Here is a 15916-nt window from a genome sequence, read left to right as displayed (position 1 = left end):
CTCAGTGCCACTGAACTGTTCACAGTAAAAGTTACTGTTCTTTCACCTCAATAAAAAAAAGTCCCCCCAAAAGCCAGATACTGTATGATTCCGGTTACACAAAGTATCTAAAGTAGTCAAATTCGTTGAAACAGAAAGTAGAATGGTGGTTGCCAGGAGCTGTGATGCGGAGGAAGCTAGATGGATGTTGTTTATGGGACAGAGGTTTACTTTTGCAAGATGCAGAAGTTCTGGAGACCTTTTAAGCCGTGTGTCACGGCTTAAATGTACTCACCATCACTGAACTGCATACTTAAAGACAGGCAAGATGGTAAATTTTATGTTGTTTTTTTCTTATCACAATTAAAATATTTTTAAGTCTTTTCAGAAAACAAGCAGAAAGAATAAGTCATGATATCAATATTTGTTAGAGCTGGATGCTGGGGACATGGTGTTCATGTTATTATTCTCTAGACTTTTAGGAGATTCCAGAATCAGGAAAAAAAATGTGAAAGTACTTCCCTGGGATACTTTTGTGGGGGAAAAAAATGATCTAGAATTTTTTTTAGCTTTTGTGCAAACCTTTAGACTTTATTTTTAAATATTTATTTATTCATGAGAGACACAGAGAGAGGCAGAGACATAGAAAGACAGAGAAGCAGGCTCCTCACAAGGAGCCAGATGTGGGAGTCAATACCCCGACCTGGGATCAGGACCGAGCTGAAGGCAGATGCTCAACTAATGGGCTACCCAGGTATCCCAAGCCTTTAGACTTTAACAGCAGCAGTTAGGCTTTATTATTTTTTTTTAAAGATTTTATTTATTTATTCATGAGAGACCCTCAGAGAGAGAGAGAGAGAGGCAGAGACACAGGCAGAGGGAGAAGCAGGCCCCATGCAGGGAGCCCGACGTGGGACTCGATTCCGGGTCCCCAGGATCACGCCCAGGGCTGAAGTCGGCGCTAAACCGCTGGGCCCCCCCGGGCTGCCCAGCAGTTAGGCTTTAATTATCTTTTAAATTATATTTCTAAAAGATGATCTCTTAATTGTATTATTAGGTATCAAAAGCATACCTAATGCATACGCACACGATTAAAAGAATTCAACAGTGTTGTTTAGTTACTTACTGCTGCTTTAATAAACCATTCCAGACTTAGTGGCAGAAAACCACAACGTGTGAGGATTATGTCGCCCCGGCTCTGGGGGTGACGGGGCTTGGCAGGGCAGTTCTGCACAACTCTATCAAGTGCTTGGGTCAGAAATGAAATGGTTGGGGAAATCCAGAAGCTTCCTCCCTCGCAGGGCAGAGCATCATCACGTGGTCTGGGTTCCAAGAGCGATGCTGGCAAGAGCCAGGCAGACGCATCATGCCCTCTGCTACGTTGGCCGCATCATGTGTGTTAGAAGCAAGTAGAACTAGAAGGTGCAACTTCAAGGTCACATTATTGGGAGCCTGGTTGCCCCCCACCTTCTCTTCCCTATCTTCCCTTTGGCAGGGTGCTGGTTGAGGCAGCTCTCCCCTGGGAGGGCAGGCAGCAGCAAGACAGCAGCCTGCGTGCAAGGGGAAGAGAACTGACGTCCACCTTTTTGTTTGGGGTTTTGCCTTTTTTTTAATGTGATAAAAAAAAAACCACATAACATAAAATGTACCATCTTAACCATTTATTAAGTGTGTAGGTCAGTGGTGTGAAATATATACACATTGCTGTGCTCAGGTCTCCTGGGCAGCCCGGGTGTTTCCAATGTCTCCACATCCTTCTCATTCTTGTCATTGTTTGTTTTTTGGGTAGTAGCCATCCTAATGGGTGTGAGGTGATATCTCACTGATTTGCATTTCACTGATAATTAGTGATGTTGAGAATTTTCTCATATGTTTACTGGCCATTTGTATATCATATTTGGAGAAATTTCTATTCAAGCCCTTTGCTCATTTTTTTTTATTGAGTTATTTGATTTTGTCATTGTTGAGTTGTAGATATTAACCCCTTATCGGATATCTGCCTTACAAATATTTTCTTCCATTCTGTAAGTTGCCTTTTCATTCTGTTGACTGTGTCCTTTGAAGCATAAATCTTTAAAAATATATATTTTATTTATTTATTTATTCATGAGAGACACAGAGAGAGAGAGAGGCAGAGACACAGGCAGAGGGAGAAGCAGGCTCCATGCAGGAAGCCTGACATGGGACTGGATTCCTGGGCTCCAGGATCACACCCCGGGCTGAAGGCGGCGCTAAACCACTGAGCTACCCGGGCTGCCCCACAGATATGTTTCAAAGCCACACAAGTATAAAAGGATTTTGGCAGAAGGTAAGTCTTGCTTTGCTTTGACTGTCCCCCTCTCAGAGGCAACTTCTATTACTAGGTTCTTCTTAGGCTTTCCAAAGATTTTCTTTGAGGCTTTGAGATGTACAGTTTCCATAGAAATTGTGCAGTTTGTCTTTATACAAAATGAACTGCAAAGTGAATTGTGGCTATGACAGGGCCCTGGGGGCCTCGTGATCCCCATTTGAGGCCCAAGGGAGTGGCAGTGGGTGATTTGGAAGGATCTTCCAGCCCTCTCGCTTTCTGGGGCACCTCTCCCACCGCCTCTCCCCCACCGACCTTTCTTCAAAGAGTTGATAGAGCTTGACTTGAAAGATGATTTCTTTTTTTTTTTTTTTTAAGATTTTATTTATTTATTCCTGAGACAGAGAGAGAGAGAGAGAGAGAGAGAGAGAGAGGCAGAGACACAGGCAGAGGGAGAAGCAGGCTCCATGCAGGGAGCCTAACGTGGGACTTGATTCCCAGTCTCCAGGATCAGGCCCTGGGCTGAAGGTGGTGCTAAACCGCTGAGCCACTGGGACTGCCCATCTTTTTTCTTTTTTAAAAAGATTTTGTTTATTTATTTGAGAGAGAGGGGGGATGAGTGGGGTGAGGGGCAGAGGGAGAGGGAGAAGCAGACTTCCTGCCTGAGTGGGGAGCTGGACTTAGGGCCCCACGAGGTGAGATATGATCTGAGCCCAAGTCAGACACTGAACAGACTGAGCCACCCAGGCGCCCCCCGAAAGGTGCTCCTTAGGGGAGAAAGTGTCACCTCCCAACAGTATCTGAGTCATTGCTGTTCTGCAGGAAGATGAAAGTTCGTGTTTTGTTTTGCTTAAGTAAGAACTCAGTTCCTGTCATCAGCTCGGAGAGGGGTAAAACTCTGATTTCAGTTCTTTATTTTTCAGAAACTATAAGGGATGTGAAATGGAGATAGGAAGGAAACAAAACTGGTAGGATAGCAGCCGGTGGGGAAGACTGGTGGGGATAGTGCGGGAGAGTTTGAGTTGCCCTCCCCCTCACCTTGTTACCATGTACCCCTACCCTTTTAGCTTTGGAGACCTTGGAGTTTCGGGGCTAGACATGATGTTTTCCAACAGAAATTCTTTTCCCTCAGCTGTGGAGGCCAGGTGTGGGCAGGGCAGTGCTCCCCTGGCAGCCCATCGGGAAGGAGCCCCCTCGCCCTTCCAGCTTCCGGTGGCACCTGTGTCCTTGGCTTGCCGACACATCACTCCTGTCTCTGCCTCTCTCTGCATGTGGCTGCATCCATCTGTACGTTCTCTCTTCTTACGAGGACATTTGTCATGGACTTAGGGCCCACCCTAGCACAGTTGACCTCACCTGAGCACAATCACACCTGCAAAGACCTGATTCCCAAGTAAGGTTACACCTGCAGTCCCCAGGTGGGACTTGAACATGTCTTTTTAGGGGGACATGATTCTTTTTTTTTTAATTTTTATTTATTTATGATAGTCACACACACACACACAGAGAGAGAGAGAGAGAGGCAGAGACATAGGCAGAGGGAGAAGCAGGCTCCATGCACTAGGAGCCCGACATGGGATTCGATCCCGGGTCTCCAGGATCGCGCCCTGGGCCAAAGGCAGGCGCTAAACCGCTGCGCCACCCAGGGATCAGGGGGACATGATTCTTAAACCACTACAGATGGAAAGAAATGAAAGAATTCAAGAAACGTCAGAACAAGAGTGCAGAGTCGATGGGGACAGGACTGGAAGCAGGAGGGAGACCTCCCCGGTGAGGCTGTTACCCGCAAGACAAATCTCACGGTGTGCTCAGGTGGCGCAGGTGTCTGTTCCTCTCGGGAAGGTTTCTGAGGATCGTGTTTCAGGAACTGGGTTTCCCTATCTCAGGGCCCGCAAGCCTGTTGCTGAAATAAACACTTTCCACCCTGACAACCTTTCTGCCTTGCCAGCAGGGCCGGACTGGGACAGAGGAGCATGAAGAGAAGTCCTTTCTCCCACGGAGCCAGCCGATTGCGCTAACTCCAGTCCAGGTGGCAACATGAGAACCCACACAAAGTGCAAAATCAGGTGAGGCTGCCCCTAGGAAAGAGCAGAATGGGACACAGCCTGGGGCCTGTCTCAGACAGAGGCAGCTGGAGAAGAGGTCAGCGTGGGAGTCCGTCCCTGCCGGGCAAACGTGGGTCAAAACATTTGGCCCTCTGGAAGTTCCTTCTCCCTCTTCCCATGGCCTATCTTGAGTGAACATCAGATTGCTCTGGAAGGCATGTGAAAACACAGATCCCTAGACCTCGCCTGATTCAGCAGGTCTGGGCCACAAACCAAGAATTTGCATTTCTGTCACATTCCCAGGTAACCGGGTGCCTCTGCTCCTGGGAACGTGTGGAAAACCACAGCCTGGGATGCGCGGTTCTCCGCCCTCGCTGCACACGCGGATCCCATTTGGAGCCAGAAACAAGAGCAAGCCCCGTGCTGGACCCCAGGCCAGAGGATCTCCAAGGCGGGGGCCCAGGCTTGGCATGCCGTATAGACCTCAGGATTCTTCTGGCCAGCCAGACTTGAGGGTAACAGCCCAGTTCCTCCTGGTCCATCAGATGACAACTCAGAAAGTGTTCCCTGCCTCCCCCTAATGGGGTCAGGCCCATTATTCATTCATTCATTCATTCATTCATTCATTCATTCATTCATTCCACTAGCCATTATGCCCCCTGCATGCTGGGGCCTGCTGTGATAAAAGGCAAGGTCTTTGCCCTTGTACTGCTTTTATACCAGTGGAGGCGATAGATAGTAACGATCAGACTGGACATTATCAGGGTGTCATGGAAATAAAACAAGGTGATGTGATAAGGCGCGTTTCTCTAGATACAATGGCCAGGGGAGGCCTCTCTGAGGAGGTGACATTGGAGTTGGACCTCCAGGGAACTGCAGTGGAGACCAGTTTAAAGCAGTGAGCACAGCACATGCCAAGGTCCTGTGGTGGGCATAAGCTGAACACATTCCCATGTGTTCCACAGAGGCGAGGGTGGTGCAGCTCAGGGAGTGAAGGGTGGGGAAAGAGGGGTGGGGAGGTGGCCTGGGGCCTTGTGGGCCCCAGGGAGGGGTGTGAACTTTATGCCTGTGCAATGGGAAGCCAGTGCAGGATTTAGACAGGAAGTAACTTGATCCTGTTTGCTTTGAAAAAGGGCCACTCTGCGACTCACCAAAGCGGATTCCTTTCCCTGAGAGCATTTCTCTTAGGTGCCAGTTTAGACTCAGTGGTGTGAGAGTAATATTTTTGTCCCTAGGGGTCTGGAACCTGGCTGATGTACCCCCATTTCTCCCTTGCCCATGGAAATGCTCGATAAACACAGTTAACCCAACGGCCCTGCAAGTGTCCAGTGGTCCCCTTGGCCCTACCCTGTCTCCGGCCAAAAGCCGTTTTGGCTGTTGGTTGGCAGCTGTGTCCAGAGTGGCGTCAGCATCTGTCGCTTGCCAGATAATATTTTTAGATGCTGCTTCTACCTAGGTTCCAGCCACCTGCAACAGATACCTCAGTCTGGTGGCCAGGAATAATTCCCCTCTGGAAAGAAACAGGCGACGTTGCTGTCTAGATCTGAGTGAGTTTTTAACACAGGCAAGGGCCTTTCTGTCTCCTAGAGGATTCTTTGTACTGACATTGGCATGTTCCTGCCAGCCGTGCAGTGGCCTCTGCCTGCCCTGATACTGTGGAGCGTGTGCCCGTGCCTCGGTGAGCCCCAGGGAGGGCAGCGGGTATTGCCAAGGAGGAGTCCACAACGGGAACTGCGGTTTTCTGGACAGGACAGGCAGTGAAACAGATGGGACCTGCAGCAAATGAGCCGTGCAGTTAGGCTGCAGCACAAAAACTTGGCTTTCCTTTCAAAAGCCAGTGTGGTGTCAGGCCCACACATGGGGAGAGGTTAAGTGGTTCTATTGAGTTAAAAAGAGGAGCCTGAAAACTCAGCCCAGATTTCAATAAACCATTGCTCTTACACTTTGGACCTTGGAACAAAAGCCGAGAGAGAGAGAGAGAGAGAGAGAGAGAGAGAGAGAGAGAGAAAGGGAGGGAAGAAGAGAGGGAAAGTGGGAGGAGGGAGGAGTGAAATTTGGACTATGAGCCTTTTGTGCACTTCAGATACTTCCCCGAAAGCTGCCATAACCATGCCACCCTCACATTCCGCATTTCAGTTCCTTGAACACACAAAATTTGTGCTCACCATAGGGCCTTTGTACTTACTGTGCCCTCTGCCTGGAATCCTTTCCCTGGGTCTCCACATGGTTGGCTCTTCTTCATTCAATTCTTTGCTCAAATACCATCTTCTCAGAGAAGCCCTACCCTCACTCTCTCTATCAAACCGCTCTTTTTTGTTGCTTTCTCAGCATTTTGCATTATCTGAAATTGTTTTATTTGCTTATTTATGGGCTTGTTTTTTGTGCCTGCCCCCACCCACCAGAATGCACGTCTAGGAGAGAATGGACCTCTCTCATGATCTCCAGTGCCCAGAACTACTGTCCTGACACATAGAAGACACTCAGTAAACATTCACAGAATGAATCAATCAATAAAGCTGTTGATTGTGGCTGCTGGCTGCTGGCCAGAGGGTTTCATATCTGTATCCATTGAGATGCTTTTGGCTGAAAGTACTAGAAAGCACAAACTCAAACAGTTTAACAATGAAGACATTTATATTTCCATATAGGGGTAAGTCCTGCAATGGGGCAGCTCTGGAGTTCTCAGCTTCAGTGCCCAAGGATGGCCATCACAGAGGACCCAGGGCCTTCCCATCCTCTTTTTCTGGCATTTTCTGCATATAGGATGCAAGATGGCTGCCTCCTACCTAGGCGTCTCACCCAGATGGGATGTCATCCTGCAGAAGAGGTGCAGAAAGCATCTTCTTCTCCAGCCCCTTTGAGACCATTTTTCCTGAAGTCCTCCAGCACACCACCCCCTTGTCCTATTGGCAGAATTTGGTCACGTTTCCAGCCCCTAAGCCAATCTGAGTGAGGTGAATGGTGTTCCCAAGTCTGGCTTAGCACCATCAGCATACTTTCCTGAGAGGTGCACAGGGGTCCCCCTTTTGGAGCATCCGTAGCCGCTTGGAGGAAGGCAGGCCCTCTGTTTTCAGTAGAGAAGGGAATGGGAGAGAATGAATTTTGAGAAGGTGGCCCCTTGATGTCTATTACACATGAATTTATTTTTTATTATTTTAAAATATTTTATTTATTTATTCATGAGAGAGGCAGAGATGCAGGCAAAGGGAGAGGCAGGCTCCATGCAGGGAGCCCGATGTGGGACTCGATCCCGGGACCCCAGGATCATGTCCTGGGCCCAAGGCAGGTGTAAACCACTGAGCCACCCAGGGATCCCCTCCATTCATCTGTTGATGGACACGGAGGCTCCTTCCACAGTTTGGCTATTGTGGACATTGCTGCTAGAAACATCGGGGTGCAGGTGTCCTGGCGTTTCACTGCATCTGTATCTTTGGGGTAAATCCCCAGCAGTGCAATTGCTGGGTCGTAGGGCAGGTCTATTTTTAACTTTTTGAGGATCCTCCACACAGTTTTCCGGAGTGGCTGCACCAGTTCACATTCCCACCAACAGTGCAAGAGGGTTCCCCTTTCTCCGCATCCTCTCCAACATTTGTGGTTTCCTGCCTTGTTAATTTTCCCCATTCTCACTGGGGTGAGGTGGGATCTCATTGTGGTTTTGATTTTTATTTCCCTGATGGCAAGTGATGCGGAGCATTTTCTCATGTGCTTGTTGGCCATGTCTACGTCTTCTTTGGTGAAATTTTTATTCATGTCTTTTGCCCGTTTCATGATTGGATTGTTTGTTTCTTGGGTGTTGAGTATAATAAGTTCTTTATAGATCTTGGAAACTAGCCCTTTATCTGATAGGTCATTTGCAAATATCCTCTCCCATTCTGGAGGTTGTCTTTTAGTTTTGTTGACGTTTCTTTTGCTGTGCAGAAGCTTTTTACCCTGATTAAGTCCCAATAGTTCATTTTGCTTTTGTTTCCTTTGCCTTCATAGCTGTATCTTGCAAGCAGTTGCTGTGGCCAAGTTCAAAAAGGGGGTTGCCTGTGTCCTCCTCTAGGATTTTGATGGATTCTTGTCTCACATTTAGATCTTTCATCCACTTTGAGTTTATCTTTGTGTCTGGTGTAAGAGAATGGTCTAGTTTCATTCTTCTGCATGGGCCATATAAATATTTTAAGCTTTTTGGCCCATAGGGTCTCTGTCAAAACTACTTAACTCTGCCATGAAAGCAAGCAAGCAGCCATAAATGACATGTAGTGAATGTGCTTGGCTGTGTTCCAATAAAACTTTATTTGTGAAAACAGGCTGTGGCCAGATTTGGCTGGTGGAGTGTAGTTTGATAATTCCTGGTTTAGAAAACTTAGATCAATAAAGGATTTTTTTCAGGGGGAATGTTTCATCCTTAATTTTTTTTTCTTTTTTTACAGTTACTGCTGCACGGTGATAATAAGAAGCAGACTGAGTTTGAGTGGGTTTTATTATTGTTTGTATGTATGTATGTGTGTATGTATTTATTTAAAAGATTTTATTTATTTATTTATGAGAGACACACAGAGAGAGAGGCAGAGACACAGGCAGAGGGAGAAGCAGGCTCCCTGCAGGGAGCCTGATGTGGGACTTGATCCCAGGTCTCCAGGATCACACCCCGGGCTGAAGGCGGCGATAAACCCCTGAACCACCCGGGCTGACCTATTATTGTTTTTAAATGACCTAGAGGCACTGCATTGTGGGGGACTGTGTTCACTGTCTCAGCCTTGGTACACCTCCGATTCTCGTTTTAAGAAGAGGCCACACAGGTCTCAGAAGGGATACTTGGGACTCGGGGGTGCCCAGGGCTCAGCAGGGATATCTGGAAAGTAGGGAGTCCCCATCGATGGCGATGGCGTGTGTCCCCTTCCTGCCCCTCTGCGTCGGGGGGGGGGGTCCTCTCTCTGGGACAGGCCCGGTGTGAGTCAGTGGTCAGGGAAGCCAGTGGGTTGCCCCACTCACACTTGGCAGCACTTCTCCCTCCAGCCCAGGACAGGCCCAGGAAGGAATAGGTCCCTCCAGAGGGGACTTGACATTTTGGAGGCCCACAGTCCCTGGAGGGGGAGAGATATGGAGAAATACCCTCTCCTGGAGGCTGCAGAGAACTCTCCAGAGGGTCCACTGGACCTGTTTTTCCTCCCCAAGCCCTCCCCACCCATATTTTATCTGCCACCTCCCTCTCCATTTCTTGGTCAAAGACCAACTCTCGGGTCTGCTTCACTATAGCTCAGCTTCCAGCCAGGCTCCTAAGAGATTTCTCAGAGCTCTGACCACATATCCTGTACTTCCTGGGGGTTCTTCTTCTATTCTTGCACGGCTCAAACTTTTATCATTGTGTGGATATCAATCCTTTTCAAGTGTGCAGTCTGTGGCCTCAGGTGCAGTCACATTTCTGTGTAGCCATCCCTACCATCCATCCCCCCGACTGGAGTCTCTGTCCCCAGGGAGCACCAAGGCCCCAGCCCCTGGCGCCCCCTCCTAGGTCCTGTCCCTAAGGCCCTGACTCCTCTGGGTGCCTCGTAGGTGGACTCGTGGGGGACGTGTCCTGTCGCGGCCGGCTGCTCTCACACACTCAGCGCTGTGTCCTCAGAGCTCGTCCACGGGATAGCAGGTGTCAGGGCCGCCGTGTTCCCATGGCTGCATCACATGCCAGCATATGGACGGAGCTCACTTTGTCCGCTCACTGGTCTGTGGACACCTGAGTTGCTTCTACTTTTTGGCTGTTGTGAATCACGCGATGCACGAGGGTTCCTTCTTCTCCATGTCTTCTCCAACATTTGTTATTTTCTGGGGTTTTTTGATTGGTTTTGTTTTGTTTTTTTTTTTCCAGTAGCCACCCTAATGGGGATGAGGTGCTGTCTCACCTTGGCTTTGGTTTGTATCTCCCTAATGGTTTGTGATGTTGTGCCTCAGCTTTTCTTTTTTAAAGATTTTATTTATTAAAAAAAAAAAAAAAAAGATTTGGGCAGCCTCTGTAGCGCAGCGGTTTAGAGCTGCTTGCAGCCTGGGGTGTGATCCTGGAGACCAGGGATTGAGTCCCACGTCGGACTCCCTGCATGGAGCCTGCTTCTCTCTCTGCCTCCCCCCCTCTCTCTGTGTCTCTATGAATAAATAAATAAAATTTAAAAAGAGGTTTTATTTATTTATTTGATGGAGAAAATGAGAGAGCACGAGCACGGGGCATGGCAGAAGCAGGTTCCTTGTTGAGTAGGGAGCCTGACGCAGGGCTCGATCCCAGGACCCTGAGATCATGAGAGACCAAGGCAGATCAGATGCTTACCTGATGGACTCAGTTAAGTCCAATCAGACTTGGACTATTGGACTGAGCCACCCAGGCTCCCCTCTTTCTTTTTCTTTCTTTCTTTCTTTCTTTCTTTCTTTCTTTCTTTCTTTCTTTCTTTCTTTCTTTCTTTCTTTCTGTAGGCTCCACACCTAATGTGGGGCTTGAACTCGGGACCCTGAGATCAAGAGCCGCATACTCCACCTACTGAGCCAGCCAGGCGCCCCCTCCCTCCCTCAGCCTTTTAAAGCTTATCCTGGTCAGGATCCATCCTCATGTCTCCAGTTGGCACTGAGCTTCCAAATAGGAGCTTCTGTCCTTATGAGCGGGCAGAAATGGAGCAGAGTTCTTAGCTCACGGCTGCTGGCTGAGTTCTCCCCACACACTTCCACCTTTGTCCTGGGAAGTGATTTTGCGTTGGAGGCTTAGCCCTTGTCAGAGAGGCAATATCTCAAGTGTTGAGAGCCAGGGGCAAAGGTAATGTTTGGTTGCCAGCTCTTAGAGAAGGAAGGTGGCTGGAGGCTCACAAGGTGTTAGATGATTCTGCAACAAGCTGAGATTTTCTTGGGGCAAGACTGAGTCTCCAGGGAGATGTCTGGGGGCTCTGAAGACCACTGATAGTCACCACGCCATAGGGGCATTTTTGCCCACTGAAGAAAAGCAGCTCCTAAGAAGTTATTTGCATCAGGAGGAGACATTGACATCTTCATTAAAATTTATCGGGGACACTTCTGCCCCAGGGCCTTTGCATTGACTGTTCCCTCTGCCTGGGAAGCTCTTCCTTAGAAATCTGTGTGGCTCATTCCTGCACTCATGCACTCACGAGAGTTGCATGCTCTACCAACTGAGCCAGCCAGGTGCCTTTGCATTTTAAAAAAAGTAAAAAAGAATCCAGTTGAATTAATTTCAACAGTGGAATTTATTTAATGCAACATATCTGAATGTTGTCATTTCAACATGCAATCAATATAAAGATATTGAGACATTTTATATTCTTTCTTTTATATGAAGTCTTTGAGACCTGGCACGTGAATGACACAGTACCCCTCCCTTGGGAGGAGCTCCAGTGCTCAGGAGCCATGCGTGACCAGTGTATTGGACAGTGCAGAGCTGACATGTTATAAAATTTACCAAGGATTATGTTTATCACTTATTGATCTTGCTTACCTGCTGGAATGTCATCTCTGCAAGGGCCAGGGAGCTTTGTCATGTTCACTGCTGGGTCCCTGGTACCTCACAGGGTGCCCAACTCATAGCAGGTGCTCAGTCAATGCTGGACGAATGAAAAAAAGAAGCAAATGTGAGCTCTGGCTCTGTCCTTGTCCAAACAGCAACCACGGTGGCAGATGTGGCCAAACACGACCGTCTCCTCTTCCTCAAGGGCTTTTTCTTTTCTTCCTGTCCTTTCCCTCATCTCTGCCTTCCCTCTACTCTACGACTTCCTCTTTTCCCATTCTCCACTGTTTCCTTCTCCCAGCAAAGAGCGTCATTATTCACGTCCAGGCTCTGGAGGCAAGTGACTTCGGTTCTGTCCCTGCTCTGTCACGTCCCAGCTGCGACTCTTTTGAATCAAGTCATTTCTTTCCATGCAGTACATCTGGTTCGGTGCCCCCGAGGGTAGTACTGAGTCTTGCTGGGCTGGGGTGGGGCAGACAGCATGTGGCTGCCTGCATAGGGTGATGATTCCATCTAACGCTGGCACCTTGCGAAGTATGTAATCAGCAGCATCTCACTTATCTCCAGGACTACCCCCGGAGGAGGGCACAGATGAAATCATCCCTATTGCACAGGGAAGGAGGCTAGAGTACAGAGAGTGGAAACGACTTGCCAGAGGTCACCCCAGCTAATGCAGCCTGACTGCAAAGGCAGATTTTTAACCACTGAGCCCTGGTAGCCATTGTTCATCATAACATGTTAAGGGCCTACTGTATGCCAGGCACTGTTCTAGGAACTGGGGACATAGTCATGGGCTAAATAGACAGATTCCTGCCTTTATGGAGCTTTTCCATTCTACAAGGAGAGCCAATGCATTATGTAGTGTGCTGGAGGTGATAAGCACCATGCAGAAAAAGTAAAGCAGGGAAGGGAGATAGGGAGTATTGTGGGGTGTGGTTTGTAATTTAAAAAGAGTGCATAGGAAGGAAGTTCTCCCTGAGATGACGTTTAAGGAAGAACTTGAAGGGAGGGAGGGGGAGCTCCATGGGGTGTTTGAGAGAAGAGTAAAGGGACTGGTAAGTGCAAAGGCCCTGAAGCAGGAGCTAGGCGACAGGTTTGAGGAACACCCAGGAGGTAAAGCAGGTGGGACAGGATGGAGAGGGGACACGAGGTCAAGGGGATGATGGCGGGCTGTGGGGAGGCTGTGGTGAGGACTTCGGCTTGTACTCTGAGCAAGGGGGGAGCTGTAGGAAAGTTGTGATTTTTTTCAATGCAACTTTACTGACAGGTAGTTCATATAGCATATAATGCACTCATTTAATGGCTACAATTCACTGGATTTTAGCCTATTCACGGGGTCGTGTAACCACAATGGGGACATTTTCATCACACCAAAGAGAAGCCTTGTACACCTTTGCTCCTGATTCTCCCCATCTCTCCCCCGTCCTGCCCCAAGCCAGGCCACCACTGATCTGCTTTTGATCTTGTGGATTTGCTTTTTCTGGACATTTCCTATAAATGGAATCATACACTATGTGATCTTTTCTTTTTTAAAAAACGTACTTATTTATTTTAGAGAAAAGGGAGGGACAGAGGGAGAGAATCTTCAAGCAGACTCCCTGCTGAGTGCAGAGCCTGATGCAGGGCTCCATCCCCCGACCCTGAGACACACAGAGAGAGGCAGAGACACAGGCAGAGGGAGAAGCAGGTTCCCTGCGGGGAGCCCTATGCGGAACTCCATCCGGGGTCTCCAGGATCACGCCCTGAGCCGAAGGCAGATGCTCAACGACTGAGCCACCCAGGCGTCCCTCAGGGTAATGTTTTCAAAGTTCATCCACACTGTGGTATGCATCTGTACTTTTTCCCTTCTGGTGCCAAATAATGTTCCATTGTGTGATAGTCCATATTTCATTCGCCTGTTGGTCAGCTGAGGGACATGTGGCTGCCTCCACTTTTTAGCTGCTGAACCTAGGGCTGTAAAGATCCTGGGTGCATGAGTTTTTGTGTGGATGTGGTTCTCATTTCTCATGTATGTACCCCAGACTGGAGCAGCTGCGTGTTATTATTTTTTAAGTATTTAATTTATTTATTCATGAGAGGCAGAGAGAGCGAGACATAGCAGAGGGAGAAGCAGGCTCCCTGTGGGAAGCCCAATACAGGACTCACTCTCAGGACCCCGGGATCACGCCCTGAGCCAAAGGCAGATGCTGAGTCACTCAGGTGTCCCAGCTGTCTTATGTTAAGTCTGCGTTTGGCCTTCTGAACGATGCTTTCCACGGTGGCCGCAAATCTACAATCCCACCGGTGGCATCGGAGGGTTCTGGTGTCCCCACAGTTTTGCCAATACTCACTATCTGTCCTTAGATCGAGGGTCGGGGGTGGGGGACGTCTGAGTTGAGACTGAACGTCACTGGACTTGGTTTTTACAGGGTCCCTCTGGCATCCGCGTGGAAACTATCTTACTCTGATTCATCCTTCTGTTCCTTCTGCGTTTTTGTCGGCTTTCCTTATCCCCGCAAGGCCTCGCTCTCTGAAGCATGACGAAGCCCTTTCTCCGGCTTCTAAGGTGGCACCCTCGTCCCCGTGACGCCCCCCCATCGGAAGTGACTCCCTTGGGTGAGATCACGGCTGGTCACGTGTCGCAGGAAGCCTTTCATCTCCACCCGTGTCTCTTGTCAGGGGACAGCCCAGGCCTGCCGCGAGGGCACTCCTGCCCCGTCCTTGAGGCTCTCTTGGGTAAGCACCACGCACATTGGGACCTTGAAAAGCTTGTAATAAGTAAAAGTTACATTGGGTGAGTTGGTCAAGGCGAATGAGCCTCTATGAGGGAGGATGGGTGTCAAGGAAAGGGGAGGCATCCGGCCAGGGCCGACCCCATGTTGTAGTTCATTGGTTAGTCTCAGGAACCGCAAAGTCAATGAAATAAGACAATCCCCATAGCCGATGGCCGTTGCAGACCTTGGGGAATTCAACGAACTAAGTTCATTCTTCCTCGAAGCTACCTGATTGATCAACGCCTTAAGTGAGCTAATCAATCGGTCACTTCAAGTCTTTAGTGTGTATGTAACATGTGCTAGGCATTGTCGCAGGTGCTGGGGATACAGCCGTTAGCAAAACCAGACCAGCTTCTGGCTTAGGAGCCGGGGGAGACAAAAGTGAATAAACAAGACACGTTCAGATAAAATGGGGGTGGATTTGGTGCAGTGACTGGTGGGTTGGGGTTCCCATTTTGGATATGGAATAGCGAAGGCCTCTCTGAGGAGGGGACTTTGAACTGAAGCCTAGAGGAGGAGTGAGCCGTGGGAGGGTCTGGGGGCAGAGTGTTCTAGGCACAAGGTACAGCAAATGCAAAGGCCCTGTGGCAGGAGAAAGATGGGGCTGTTCAAGGAGCAGAAAGAGAGCCCAGGAGGCTGGGAGTACAGTGAACGAGTGGAGGGTCTGGGAGGTAGAGTAGAAAGGTGGGCAGGAGCCAGGTCGTGTAGGCCTTGGGACAACACAGGGCTCAGCTGTGCTCACCCGTTGAGGAAACTGATCTAAGCACTGCCACGATGTTCCAAGGATGCAGTTAATCCTCACAACAACCCTTAGAGAAAGGCTCTTATTGTCTCCACCCCACAAGTGAGAAAACTGAGGCCAAGAGCTAGCCAAGCGGCTTGCCCCGGGACTCTGCCTCAGGAAACCCTAAAGCACCAGTTTCCTGAGACTTGTTTCCCTCTGACACCACAGCCCTGCCCTGGCACCCCGATCCAGGTCAGGGGTTAGGTCCCTCCTGCACACACCCTGGGCAGGGTCAGGTCTCCTGAGGTGAAGAGTGCCAGGCAAGGCTCTCTGGTCGGTATGCAGTGGGTACTCAATAAATACTGACTCAGGCCAGGCCGTGTTGCTTTCTTCCAGGGCTGGATGAGAGTTTCCGAAGGCCTCCTTCTGTGCCATCAGGGACTGGCCTGCCTTAGCCAGGTGTCGAGGACACTGCCTCCCACTCCGTGTCACTCTGGGACCAGTCCCTTGTCCTTTCAGTAGTCCTGTCTCGAGAATGAGAGGCTTGGCCTCCATCGGGGGTCCAGGAACTGTCAGGTGTGGAGTGGGGGGCAGGCTGCAGGGACTAGGAGGCAGGCCAGGTGGGGGCTGCAGAGGACTGCAGGGGAGCACATGCCC

At 49.3% G+C, this 15916-nt stretch overlaps 1 long non-coding RNA gene across 1 annotated transcript; it reads left to right on the top strand.

Moving 5' to 3' along the window:
• Positions 1–4207: 4207 nt before the first annotated feature.
• On the top strand, positions 4208–6761 carry LOC121475803. The gene is made up of 3 exons (XR_005983813.1): positions 4208–4332; positions 4615–4826; positions 6714–6761. It is a non-coding gene; the product is annotated as an uncharacterized LOC121475803 (long non-coding RNA).
• The last annotated feature ends 9155 nt before the right edge of the window (positions 6762–15916 follow it).

This window comes from Vulpes lagopus, chromosome 14 (assembly GCF_018345385.1).
Source record: "Vulpes lagopus strain Blue_001 chromosome 14, ASM1834538v1, whole genome shotgun sequence".
NCBI lineage: Eukaryota > Metazoa > Chordata > Mammalia > Carnivora > Canidae > Vulpes > Vulpes lagopus.
The sequence above is the reverse complement of the archived record's forward strand: the minus strand, read 5'-3'. Positions and strand labels throughout refer to the sequence as shown.